This window comes from Peromyscus californicus, unplaced genomic scaffold, assembly GCF_007827085.1.
Source record: "Peromyscus californicus insignis strain IS unplaced genomic scaffold, ASM782708v3 Scaffold_8__1_contigs__length_139910024, whole genome shotgun sequence".
NCBI classification, from domain to species: Eukaryota; Metazoa; Chordata; class Mammalia; order Rodentia; family Cricetidae; genus Peromyscus; species Peromyscus californicus.
The window spans coordinates 110,342,529-110,357,212 of NW_026294606.1; positions in this window are offsets into that span (position 1 = coordinate 110,342,529).

The window sequence follows — 14,684 nt, forward strand, 5'->3', positions numbered from 1 at the left end:
GGGTTTTCAGGTGCTTGCTTCCACACTCAGCCTCTGCATATGGTCCTTTATACTGAGTTCAGATCCTCACTTTTACATGACAAGCAATGTATTGACTAAGCTGTTTTCATACTGTGAATGAATTTACAAAATAATTTCCTAATTTTTACTAAGATCCTATTGAATATACAAGTTGGAAAGCAATTACACATTAAAAATACCATATTGAAATTTATGAAGATGAATATATTCATTTCAAGTTCATTTCTATCAGAGAAGTATAGCTTTACACAACTAGATCTTGCAGATTTGTTGTCATATTTGTACTTAACTATTGCATTTTTGTATTATTGTCCACAGTGATATAAAAACATTATTTTTAGGTACCACTGCTCATTTTGAGACAGAAAAGAGAACAACTTCTGTGCATGCACATGCTTGTGACCTGGCCATGTACACTTACTGATTCTTTGAGTTTTTCAAATTCTTCAAAAATCAAGAATTTTGGGATATGATAATTTGATTCATTGTTTTCCAATCAGTATGCCATTATGTCCTTATACAGCTTCTTGTCTTAGCTATGAATACTAATATGACATTGTTAAAAATAATGATATAGAACATTTTCTTGACTTTATTTCTATCTTAGAATAATACTCAATAAAATACTCAGATTTTTATTTTTGTAATAACTTAGATATTAAGGAGCTCCTTAGATGTTCTTTACCATTTTATAAACTTAATTTTCATACTTAAGTTAATGATAAATTTTATCCTTAGACATAAGTGTTGTGGTGTATCAAATATCTATTCTTTGAACCAAAGACTTTGCTCTAGCCTGTTCATATGGTGGATTACTTACTATATATTTGAATGTTAAATCAGCCTTCCATTTGTTTATAACATGAAATATTTTTTATATACTAATAGATTTTCTCTCCAATAATTTTGAATTTTTTGTGGGTGGGAATGACTTTGGGTTGGAAGAGGGAGGCTGGGGGGGCAGGAGGAAGGAAGAGGGGGATCTTCGATTGGTGTGTAAAATGAACGAAAAACATTCTTAATAAAAAAAGAAGAAAAAAGAAAAAAAATCAGTTTTCGATGGTCTGTTCTTGATCTCTTAACTCTACTAGCCTCATGAAATCAGCTAGATCGTGTTTGTTGCCTTTTTCTGCATAGGCTTAAACATGGAATGTGGTGATATTTTATTTGTGCTGAAATGGGATATTTTATTTGTATGTTAATAAAGTTTGCCTGAAGATCAGAAGTCATAGCTAGCCATAAAACAGAAGTCAGGAGGTGGTATCACATGCCCTTAATCTGATCACATGGCAGACAGAGTCTCTGTGTGGTCAAGGACACAGTCAAGTGTGATGACATATACCTTTAATCCTAGTACCAACCATAGAGACCTGGAGGTCTGTATAGACAGGCAGTGACAAGGAAGTCATGTGGCTGGGGTTAGAACTAATGAGAACACAGAACAGGAAGGCAATAAAATCACAGTTTAGACAGAAAGAAACTTTTTCTCTGGACAAGCTACTGTGTGGTGGTAAGCTAAGGCTAGTCATGGCTATTTGCTATTTCTATGATCTCTTCGGCTATTACCTGTATTTGGCTCTTTGTTTCTTATTTAATAAGATTGTTTAGAAATTCGTCTACAATGAAATGCATCATTTCTTTATACATCTGCACAGTATTTTCATAAGATTAATAACTATTATTGATTCAATCATTATACAGACCTGGACATACTAAAATTACATTTCTCATTTCACATCATGCATTTTATATTCCAAGTAATTAATTTATTTTATGTTATTTATCAAGTCGTGGGGTGAAACTTACACATTAATTTGGCTTACTGCAAAGAGTATCAATAGTAATTCATGTCCTCTCTCTCTCTCTCTCTCTCTCTCTCTCTCTCTCTCTCTCTCTCTCTCTCTCTCTGTTATGGCTAAACAGGTTTGAGTTTTGGCTACCTTACTGATGTTTTTAAATATATCTATTAAATATATCAATTAAAAGAGTGATATTGATACAAACAAGCTTTTTATTGAGTAGATAAAAAGCACAACCCAAGAATATTTGTTTAAAAATAATCTAAAGCCAAACACTGGTATATAATAAAACTTTAGGAATATGAAGATAAATCATGACTCAAAGCATATCTGCAACAGCAGTGTTAATTTATGACAAAGCCAGCAATGGGTAAGGAAGACTTATATAATGATGAAGTGGTCTATTTTCCAGAAAGACATAAGCCTAAAGATAATGCAGCCAATAACATAGCAACAAAATGAGAAGCAAAATAGATAGAAATGAAAAGAAATGGAGAATTGAGTATTACAGTGAAAGATTTTAGCTGTCCCCTGGTTGTAATTGAAAATCAAGCTGGACATATAGTTGATATAGTTGAACCCAGTAGCTCTGTCATTAATCTAATTGGCAGTTATGAAATTCTCTATCCCCAAGCAAGACATGGATACTACATTTATGTTTGCATAGAACTTTCACCAACGTACAGTACATGCTAACTCCCAAAGCATGCTTTAATATCTTTACCTGGGAAAATATGTATAAATTTATTTGCTCAAAACAAAGTGGTAGACACTACGAACATGAATTATGTAAAACATTCATAAAGATATGAAGATTGTGTAAGATATTATAAACAAAATATGGATCAAAGAAAGTCTCTGGAATATTAATCTATGTGTGCTAATCAACATTAAATACCTGCCTATTGAAAATGTGGTGGGCTGGCGTCTCCTAACTCAGCCTTCCTCTTCCCAGAATTCTCCTTGTCTGCTTATCCCTCCTATACTTCCTGTCTGGCTACTGGCCAATCAGTGTTTTATTAAACCAGTGTAAAAAAGCATTATTTCTTTCCCTCGACCCTCGCGGGAGATCCCAGCTAGATCCCAGAGAGAGAGAACAAGGAATAGGAGACCATGGTAAATGAAGACCACATGAGAATAGGAAGAAGCAAAGTGCTAGAGAGGCCCACAGAAATCCACAAAGATACCCACACAACAGATTGCCGGCAATGGTCGAGAGACAGCCCGAACTGACCTACTCTGGTGATGGGATGGCCAAACACCCTAATTGATGTGCTAGAAACCTCATCCAACTACTGAGGGATCTGGATGCAGAGATCCATGACAAGGCCCTGGGTGGATCTCTGGGAGTCCAATTAGCGAGAATGAGGAGGGTTTATATGAGCGAGAATTGTTGAGACCAAGGTTGGATAAAGCACAGGGACAAATAGGCAAATGAATGGAAACACATGAACTATGAACCAATGGCTGAGGGGTCCCCACTGGATCAGGCCCTCCGAATGGGTGAGACAGTTGATTGGCTTGATCTGTTTGGGAGGCATCCAGGCAGTGGGACCAGATCTTGTGCTCATTGCATGAGTTGGCTGTTTGAAACCTGGGGCCTATGCAGGATTGTTTGGCTCAGCCTGGGAGGAGGGGACTAGACCTACCTGGACTGAGTCTACCAGGTTGACCTCAGTCTGTGGCTGTGGAGAAGGCTTTGCCCTGGAGTAGATGGGAATGGGGGCGGGGGGTTGGGGGGAAGGTGAGGGGGATGGGAGGGGGGAGAACAAGGGAATCCGTGGCTGATATGTAGAACTGAATTGTATTGCAAAATAAATTAAAATTAAAAAAAAGCATTATTTCACAGTGTGTGTGTGTGTGTGTGTGTGTGTGTGTGTGTGTGTGTGTGTGTGTATGTGTGTCTTGTATCTGCCTGTTTATCAATGTGGGTGTTATAGGAATGAATCTCAACTTACAGTTACATAGATATTTTTAGCTTCACTATTTTCATAGAGGAAATTCTTTTGTTTCTGTTACCTGTGTAGTGGTTCAAAGAATCTCTGTTCTTTTTTTAAAAATTATTATTTAGCATATATTGTTTGGGGAAAATTATGAGTTTCAATGTAAAATGTTCACAAATGTATTTTAATGCCATTCTCTTTAGTATTTTTCATATATTCTGTTACTTCCCTTGCCCCCCTTCTCCATTTTTCTGGTCACTTTCTTTTCCCAAATGATCCAAGGTCTATGTTCCTGTCTAAATTTTTTTTTCAATTCTAGATTCATCAGATCAAAAAAAAATGCAGTATTTTCTTTTTGAGTCTGACTTATTTCTCCTAACTTGATGGTGTCTGGTTGATTTGTTTTTTTTTTTCTAAATTAGTCTAATATTGCTTTTTTATGAATAAAACTTCATTTTTATTCATTTTATTAATCACATGTGCATTATCCATCCACCTACTGGTGGACACCTGGGCTTCCTGCATAATTTTCTACTATGAATTAAGCACCAAGTAAACATAAATGTGCTTATGCCTCTAAAATTTGTTGATATAGATTCATTTTACTATATACTTCAGGAATATAGCAGTTATATTATATGGAGCAATATTATATGGTAGTTATCTTTTTAGCTTTTTTTAAAGGATGTTCCACACTCATTTTATTTTTATAAGTATTATTTAAAAAATAATGATGACACTTTGTTTAGGGGTGTGTGTGTGTGTGTGTGTGTGTGTGTGTGTGTGCATGTGTACACATATGAGGACATATGTATGGGAGGTCAGAGAGCTACTAGAGGGAGTTGGTTCACCCCTTCCACTATTTGGGTCCTGAGCATAGAACTTAGATCATCAGCCTTACCAGTAAGTGTTTTTCCCATCGGAACCATGTCTCTAGACTCAAAGTATTATTCATATAGTTATAATTTAATAAAATAAAGTATTATAAAAATATAAAATAGCTTTGTCTTTAGCTGTATCTCTTATGACATCGTATTCTAATCCAAAGTTAGTTGAGTTTCTTGTATGTATGACCAAACTAATTCTTTAATTTTTAAAATAACTTTCCCAGGAAAATCTGTTGATGACGGCTTCTTTTCAGTGGTGGTCATTTGCTGTAAATTTTATTGTTTTTTTCTCCAATTCAGACAATGTGAATATTTCTCCACATTCTGAGACACTGGATGTTTTTGCTTTTCCTTTGCCTTTCTGAAGTTTGTCATCTCATGCCTCTCCGTACTTCGGAGTCTTTAGCCTCTTTGTGGTTTTTCCTGTCTCTGGATCTGTCATTCATTTTGGAAAATTGTCATCTACTTTTCTCTTTCAAGTAATTTTTCCACTCAATTTATTCTTTTTAGTACCTTTAAAATCCAATAAGACAGTCCATAGATTCAGGAATCTCTTAAATTTCTTAGATGTTATGTTCTGCTTTTCCCCTAAGTTGTTTTATTTCACCGTGTTTCTGTTGGAGAAGATTCTACTGATCTTTGTGCATGCACACACAGATCTTTTCTGGCTGTGCACATTACTGATGAATCCACCCAAACATGCTTTAGTTTTGCTATAGTGCTTAGCAATTCCTTTGGATTCTTTAAGTTTTCAGTTCTCTGTATTTCCGTCATTTGTTACTGTTTGTTGTTAAAACTCACCATTGAGACATTAGCATATTAATCATAGTTATGTGTGACACTTAATTTGGTAATTCTATGAAGTCATAGTCACTTCTGCTTTGATATCACTGTCTTTTCAGAATGAATTTGTCTTGCATTTAGCATGACTTTATGTTTCATATATGTACAGTAAGAAACTATGTACTTGGTAATAGGACTGATAAGTATAGTTGTTAGTATGTGTTTTTTAAAAGAGTTACTAATGTTTTATCAACTTGGCAAGGTGGGCTGCTGCATCTCCAGGCCTGAGTCTAATTTCTTGGCCTGGTTTTCTCTTATGACTCCTTCTAAGACACAAGTATATAAATATAATATATTTATAAATTTTAATATAATTATTAATATAAATATTTCAACTGTAGCGTATTCTTACCATATAGGCCTAAATGATGCTAAATCTTATTGAAGGGATGATTCTATGATATGATTGAATCTCATTCTTTGTGAAGTTGTACCCTGTGCAGAGATTTTTTTTTCAGTTTTTCTTCACTTTGTTATTGCACAGCTATAAGACAGTAAAGGTAATAGAGGCTGTTGTGTTAAAAACAACACCCCCCCCCCAAGTTAGAACAGGCCTCTTGTAAAGTCTCTCAAGCTTTGCTGTAGGTAGCATAGGGATATTCCACAATGTTACTTGGTGATATTTACAAGGTATCTTTTTCTTTCTTTAAGCATTGCTGGAAGAAATTCCCACTCAAACTGGAGAACTATGCCATGATTCTCTTAGGACATGTTCAGTCTCATTCTGGTCCACACGCAGCCTCCATCAGTCCAACTGATTATTTTATATACCTTTAAATTGACCACTCAAGGCAGATTGTCAACTTTTCCTACATTCTCAAAGGTGTGAACAGTTCAGGAAAAGTCAATTTTCAGCTTGTGCAGTTTTTCATATTTTAAGTATGGTAGTGGACAATTTTTAACTTTGTAAATGTTGTAGCAGAAACAGGAAGTATCTGGACTGCTGACTCAGAAAATAGTAAATGATTATTGGCTCATGACAGCTTTAATGAGTGTGAACAAAACGTGAATTAGACTTAATGAAAGGAATGGAATTTCTTTTATCTTATGCCTCAGAAATTCCTTAGCTTTTCCTATATAATATTGAGAAACATAAGTGATACCTTGAGCAGAAGAACAGAAGAGTGTAATGGGTAGCTGTTCCAGCTTTGACCTGGAAGTACTACCCCCATTGAGGCTTCTGGTAACTGTCATGCCTACGAGGCGGGGATGAGACAGGAACCCATAAGAACTGAGATCTAGATATGCTGGCTCTCTTGGTTCCTGGATCCTGAACGCTGGAGGTAGACTGAGCAGAGTTCTCCAGAGAACACTGCTGGACTGCACTTCATTTCTTCCGGACCCTGTAACCTATCCCTTTACTTGTAAGTTACCTCACAAAATAAACCTCCCTTTTAACTATGTAGAGTTGCCTTAATACTTCCACCAATAAAAGAGAGATTTGAACTCAAGAGTACATACCAATACTAGTGGAGTACAAAATTAAGTTAATGGTGAATGCTGAGGCTACTTTATAACTAAGTACCCTTCAGAAGCCAACTATTGATATCACAGCCTAGCATCTTTTGCCATTCATGAGTTATGAATTTATTCCTAAATGTAAGTAAAATTAGAAATTTATTCCTTATGGAGCTCAACATGAAATGATGGTGATTAAAGAATTTAAACATGGCCTAAGCCTAAGAATCTTTTTTTCATGATATTGAAGAACTTGTGTTTTTTCTACTTAGGTAAATGTGTAGGGATAATAAAAACCTACAAGATGGACATATTGACTAGAAGAGGAGAGATAAGAGCTGTAAAGTCAAACTTGATAGCAATATAAAATGCTTCATTGTGGAGATATATTATGCACCACAATATATTGTGTACCCTAATAGTATACCATAATAAACTTATCTGGGGATCAGAGGACAGAGCCAGCCACTAGATTAGACATAGAGGCCAGACAGTGGTGTCACACATGCCTTTAATCCCAATCCCTCAGGAAGCATAGATCTAGCTGGATCTCTGCCAGTTTAAGGCCACACTGGGAACAGAGCCAGGTGTGGTATCACACACCTTTAATACAAGCACTTGAGATCTCATGTCTTTGCTTGGGAAGGACACATGCCTGTAATCCCAGGAAGTGATGGCAGGAAGCAGAAAGGTATAAAAGACATAAGGACCAGGAACTAGAGGCTTTTAGCAGCAGCTCAGCTGAGATCCATTTAGTCTGAGGAAACAAGATCAGCTGAGGAGATGGTGGGGTGAGGGTGACTGTGACTTGTTCTGTCTCTCTGATTTTTCAGTTTTCACCCCAATATCTGGCTCTGGGTTTTTTATTAATAAGACCATTCGGTGATTCATTTTACACTTCATAGGGAGATTTACCTGCATTATGCCATGTAATCATTAATGCAACATTTGCTCTTTGAATAAAATACATGGAGTTCAGAATAATTAAAACAATTTACTGAAAAGATTTAAAAAAAATCAAAATGCAACAATTTGTTTTCCCAGTTTTTTGATATCATATACTGAAACCATTTACTTTTGAATAGTAAATGTGGAAAACTGTGACCTAAAACTTTTTAAGGACTCTAGAAATAGCTGTCTGAGTCTCATAATAGTAACTAAATAACTTTGGCCACAAACTGTGAGGCTTTGAAAACTGGAAACTTTTAGTTGTTGATTCCCTTTTTCCACAGTATATCTACTACTAAGTAGCAACAGAACATAAATATATGACTCAAGTTAGTATAATCACAGAGACACATTAAAAAAGACAACACCAATAGTTGTACAAGCTGAGAGTTAAAAAGTTCCTGACACTAAGAGGAAAGAGTGTCAACCAAGAACTGAGTTGACAGTTACAGAGATGTGATAGAAACAAACCCAAGAGGAACAATGACTACTGGGGACACAACCTGAGTTATCAACTTACTTAGTGTCTACCCTCCCTTCATTCTTAACATTTCTCCCAATAAGCCAAAGCCAAACCAAAGCAATAGGCCAATGTACCTGTAAAAATATTCATCTATTTAGCCACTGATGACATTCAACATGTCAGGAAGGCAGGTGAATAAACATGGAGCAGAAAATGACAATCATGTACCACAACAACCTCTGGCTTTTAGAAAAGTAAGTCTCACAATAATGAAGATGCTGCTTAATTAGATTTCATACTGTTTTGAAGAGTATTAAACACAAGCACGCACATACATGGTGGTGCTGCTCTTGAGTTAACTTCCAATTTGAAGAGCTTAACATTTCCATGAAGGATAAGGAGACTCCCTGGAGAGAGCTTAGTTTTCACTTTGCAGAAATTGCATTCAGTGTTAATTCATGTGTTTAAACCTCATGTGAAACAAAAGTAAACATTGACAAGCTTTAATCAAGAGGAATATACATTTGTCTATACACAGACAACATACATTTAAATGTATGAGGATTCTATGAATGTTGTTTTAAAGATCTTTTAAAGATTTTTAAGGTCTCTCTTTTCTTAAGCATATTATAATCATCAAAGAAAAAAATTACAAGCTGACAATTAAATTTTATCTGACATACATTGGGTAAATTTCAGGAAAAACTGAACATTTTAATTTTTCCAATAAATAAATTAAAACTGCAAATATGTCAAACATTACAATATGTGTTGATTTATTTCTTACTGGATTTCTCTCAAGCCATTTTTCATTTGTAATGCTGGGTGGAGAGTCAGTATTAGATGAGATTTCATAACTAAAGATTTTTTTTTTTTTTTTTTTTTTTTGGTTTTTCGAGACAGGGTTTCTCTGTGTAGCTTTGCGCCTTTCCTGGAACTCACTTGGTAGCCCAGGCTGGCCTCGAACTCACAGAGATCCGCCTGGCTCTGCCTCCCGAGTGCTGGGATTAAAGGCGTGCGCCACCACCGCCCGGCTTCATAACTAAAGATTTGATCGACAAATTCAGTGTTTGTATAAGTATGTGCAGATGCTTTGAACTAAAAATAAACAGCCTCTTTCAAATAGAAAATAACTAACTAATTTAGTCATGATTTTTTTCGTGGGTTTTTTCTAAGGCAACTCAATGTTTATGGTCCTCCTGTAATTTACACATCCTTTGTGGAATCTTTTTTCTTTCTTTCTTTCTTTCTTTCTTTCTTCCTCTCTCTCTCTCTCTCTCTCTCTCTCTCTCTCTCTCTCTCTCTCTCTCTCTCTCTCTCTCTCTCTCTGTCCTCTCTCTCTCTCTTCTTTCTTTCTTTCTTTCTTTCTTTCTTATTGTTGCCTATAAATAAAACATTGAAGTCAGTGAGTTGGTATTATATAAAATTACAAGTTATTTCTACATGAGTGACATGAATTACAAAGCAGAACTAGGAAATATGAGTGAGAGAACTTTGGTTCATGGTAGTAGCATTCAAGATCAACTCAGAATACCATTGTCCCTGAAAATACTATGCATTCAATTGTATTAAGTGTTAAAAATAGTAATTGAAATGTCTAAGCAAAATCCAAATCTGGGGGGAGGAAATACTGTTGAATTGTGAAGCCAATTTTCTGAGAGTATCTTATAACCAGAAATGCATGCCAAATTATCATATCAGCAAAGTAACCTACATTGTAAACTATTTATCTCAGTCACACATTTCTAGCTCCTGAGATTCATGTAAAGCATAGAGGGTGGACCAGAGTTTGAACAGAGTTGATGTTTGTGAGCCTGCATGGAGCTGGCCTCTTAAAAGTTGTGTTCTCACTGGGGCAGAGAACTGTCTCTGAAAACACATCTTTTCTTTCAACCACTATGTTTCTCTGTCATGAGAAAACATGGGCTTAGTGTTGGAGGGTCCTGGAAACCTCAATTTAGGTTGAAGATAAAACCAGGCAAAGTTACCCCAGATATCACTAGGTGCCTAGGAAGAAGTAAGACAGCTATCTAAACAAGCTATCATCCATCTAAGTTCCTTGAAAAGCAATAATAACCAATAACAAAACAAAAAACCAACAATAATATACAAACAATTACAACAAAACAAGCAAACAAACAGTAAACTATTACAGGACACTTTTCTTCTTGAGAAAAATAAAGAGGAAGGCTATGTCACTGAGGTAACCAGATTCAAATTTTATATATATATATATATATATATATATATGTGTGTGTGTGTGTGTGTGTGTGTGTGTGTGTGTGTGTGTGTGTATTTAGAGAAAACACCTTTCTAACCATAAAGACAACCCTGACTTGCCAAAGATAATTTTACTATTTTTGACTCATTAACATAAAATCAAGTATACCAAAAAAGCTTTCAGAAATACAAGGAGAAATATGCAAAGCTATGGCTATTACTCTTGGATGTCTTCCAAAACATGAAAGTAAGATCCCATTCTTGAAGACACCAAATATTTCAGTAGTAGTACTTAGAAACATCCAGTCGTATTGACCTGGAACCCTCCTTCTTAAGGACTATCTCTCACAGCACAATAAAATAATATGCAACCTGACAAGGGAGACAGGACAGCAGGAGCCCTACCTGACTGCCAATCCCTAGAATGACCACAATCTTGAAGATCTAGTTTCACTTGAATTTGGGGTGCAAACATCATCTAGATTATTGGACGTAAAGATGCCTCAGTTGTAGGGTACTCATTCATGGTACTGTAAACTTCACCAAAGGCTGTAGCTGGAGAGGTCATAGACCCTAGAGGTGAGCCAATTAATACAATATTATTAAAATAATATAGTTTCCAACTACCTTCTATATAACCATAGATTAGTATAGCTCTTTGTCTGAACAGATAATCTTATTTTTAAAGCAGACACAGAGTATTAGGGGGTGAAAAAATAATTAAAATGTGAAAGTAAGTGACCATTGGGGTAGCCAGTCTCAAATGTGACATTAATAACACAACCCAACACCTAAGGCTCAGAGAACATTGCAGAAAAGGGGACAGAAAGACTATGGAGGCTTGAGGACCAAGATGATTGTAATACGTTACTTTCTTCTGGATAGAAAAGGAATGTTGCTTGCACAAAATCTCAACAATATAACCTACAAATAATGTACGAATCACACAGTAATCAACAGGCATACATAAATGGAGGAAAATTTCCCAGGGTTCCACATATAGATGAAGACAGGTAGGCAGTCAGTGACTGCTGAGGAAGAAGACAGTTCTTCTTTTCTTTCTTGTTCTTTCTCTCTCTTTCTTTCTCTCTCTTCCTTCCTTCCTTCCTTCCTTCCTTCCTTTCTTTCTTTCCTTTTTTTTTTTTTTTTCAGAGACAAGATCATGGTCCTAAGAGGACATCCTTAATCACATGCAAATAAGGACAATGCTAGCAATGTTAGTTGGGCAGTGGTGGAACACACCTTTAATCCCAGCACTCTGGATGCAGAAACAGGTCAATCTCTGTGAGTTCAAGGCCAGTCTGGTCTACAGAATGACCTCCAGGACAACTAGGGCTACGTGGCTTCTTAATTAACAATTAGGTGTTCATATGTGATTGGATTCATGTCGGGGCCTTCAATTCAATTGCACTGAAAAAAGTGTGTTTTTATGCCAATACCATGTGGATTTTTTGCTGTACCTATGTTGCACAGTTTGAAACCAAGTATGTTGATACATCTAGCAGTTCTTTTATTATTCAGGATTGTTTTAGCTGTCGTGAGTTTTTATTTGACATATGAAGGTGATAATTGTCCTTTCTAAGTCTGTAAAGGGTTGAGTTTGAATTTTGATGAGGATTGCATTGAATGTGTAGATTGCTTTTGGCTGTTTTTACTTTGTTAACCCTACTGATCCATGACGATGGGTGGTCATTCTATCTTCTGATATCTTCTTCAATTTCTGTCTTCAGAGACTTGAAGTTTTTATCATATAATTCTTTCGTTTGCTTGGTTACAGTTACCACAGATATTTTATATTATTTGAGTCTACTGTGAAATGTGCTGTTTCCCTGATTCCTCTTTAAGGGTTTTTGTCATATATATATGAGGGCTAATGATTTTTTTTTCTTTCAGTTAATCATGTATCCAGCCACTTCACTGACAGTGTTTATCAGTTATAGGAGTTTAATAGTGGAATTTTTAGGTTCACTTATCATATGCAAATAACAATACTTTGACTTAATTCCTTTACAATTTGTATTCCCTTGATATTCTTCAGTTGTCTTATTCCTCTAGCTAAAACTACACATATTATATTTAATAGATATAGAAATAGTGGACAACCTTGTCTTTTTTATGATTTTAGAGGAAATGCTTTGAGTTTCCTGCCATTTAGTTAAATGTTGGCTAAAGCCATGCTATAAATTGCTTTTATTATATTTAGGTATGTTCCTTGTATCTCCACTATCTCCAGGATATTTACCATGAAGGGGTGTTGGGATTCAGCAAAGGCCTTTTCTGTCTCAAATGAAATGGAGTGTGTGTGTGTGTGTGTGTGTGTGTGTGTGTGTGTGTGTGTGTGTGTGTGTTTCTTTCAGTTTGTTTATATGATGGATTACACTACTGATTTTCATATATTGAACCATCCCTGAATGTCTGGGCTGAATCCTACCTGATTTTGGTGGATGATCTTTTCGTTATGTTCTTGAATTCAGTATTCAAGTATTGAGTATTTTTGGAGCTATATTTTTAGAGGAATTTGGTCTATAGTTCCCTTTTTTTTTGTTGAGCCTTAAGTACCAGGGTAACTGTGGCCTCCTAAATTGAACTGGGCAATGATCCTTCTATTTCTATTTTGTGGAATAATTTGAGGAGAATTGGTATTAACTCTTTTTTTTTAAGTCTGGTAGAATTCTGCACTAAAACTATTAGGTCCAGGGATTTTGTTGATTGGGAGACTTATAATGACTGCTTCTATTTCACTAGAGGCTATAGGTCTATTTAAATTGTTTATCTGATCTTGATTTAACTTTGATAAGTGGTATCTATTGAGAAAAATATCCATTTCTTTTATATATTTCCATTTATTGGATTAGAGGTTTTTAAAGTATGTTCTCTGGATTTTTTTGGTGTCTGTTGATATGTCCTTCTTTTTGTTTCTGATTTTGTTAGTATGAATATTCTTTCTCCATCTTCTAGTTAGTTGGATATGGGTTTGTTTATCTTAGTGATTTTTCTCAAAAGGAAAAAAAACAACTCTTGGTTTCATGTATTATTTGTATTGTTACCTTTGTTTCTATTTTATTAATCTCAGCCTTCAGTTTGATTATTTCCTGCCATTTGTTCCTCTTGGTTGTGATTACTTCTTTTTGTTCTAGAGATTTCAGGTATGCTGCTAACTTGCTAGTATGAGATCTCTCCATTTTTTTTTTTTTTTTTTTTTTTTTTTTTTTTTGCATAGGCACTTAGTGCTGTGAACTTTCCTCTTAGCACCATTTTCATTGTGTCCCATAAGCTTGGGACATAAGCTTGAAAATGAATGTTGTACATTCATTTTCAATAAATTCTAGGAAATCTGTAATTACTTTCTTTACTTATATCCAGAGTTCTTATTCAGAAAAGAGTTAGTCAGTTTCTATGAGTTTGTAAGCTTCCTGGTGTTTCTGTTGTTGATATCCAGTCTTAATCCATGATGATCTGATAGGATGCTTGGAGTTATTTCAATTGTCTTATATCTGCTGAGACTTGCCTTTTGTATGAGTATGTGGTCAGTTTTGGAGAATATCCCATGAAGTGCTGAGAAGAAGGTGTATTTTTTTTTGTTTGGGTGAAATGTTCTGTAAATATCTATTAGGCACATGCTTTGTAACATCTGTTAGTGCCACTCTTTCTATTTCTTTGTTTTCATTTGTTCTGATGACCTGTCCATTGGTGAGAGGGCTTTATTGCATTCTCCCACTATCAGTGTGTGGTGGTCAATATGAGACTTACGCTATAATATTGTTTTGTTTCAATCTTTGGTGTCCTCATATTTGAGACAAAGATGTTAAATTTGAAGCACCATCTTGATGGATTTTTCCTTTGATGGATATGTAGTATCCTTCTTCATCTTTTCTAATTAATTTTGGTTTGAAGTCTATTTTATTAGATATTAAAATGGCCACATCATTTTAATGGCTACACCATTTAGATCCATTTATTGCAATATCTTTTCCAAGGCTTTACCCTGAGGTCATGTCTATTCTTGGAGTTGAGGTAGTTCTTGTATGTAGCAGAAGGAAGAATCCTGTTTTCACATCTATTTTGTTCATCTGTGTCTTCTTATTGGAGAATTAAAACAATT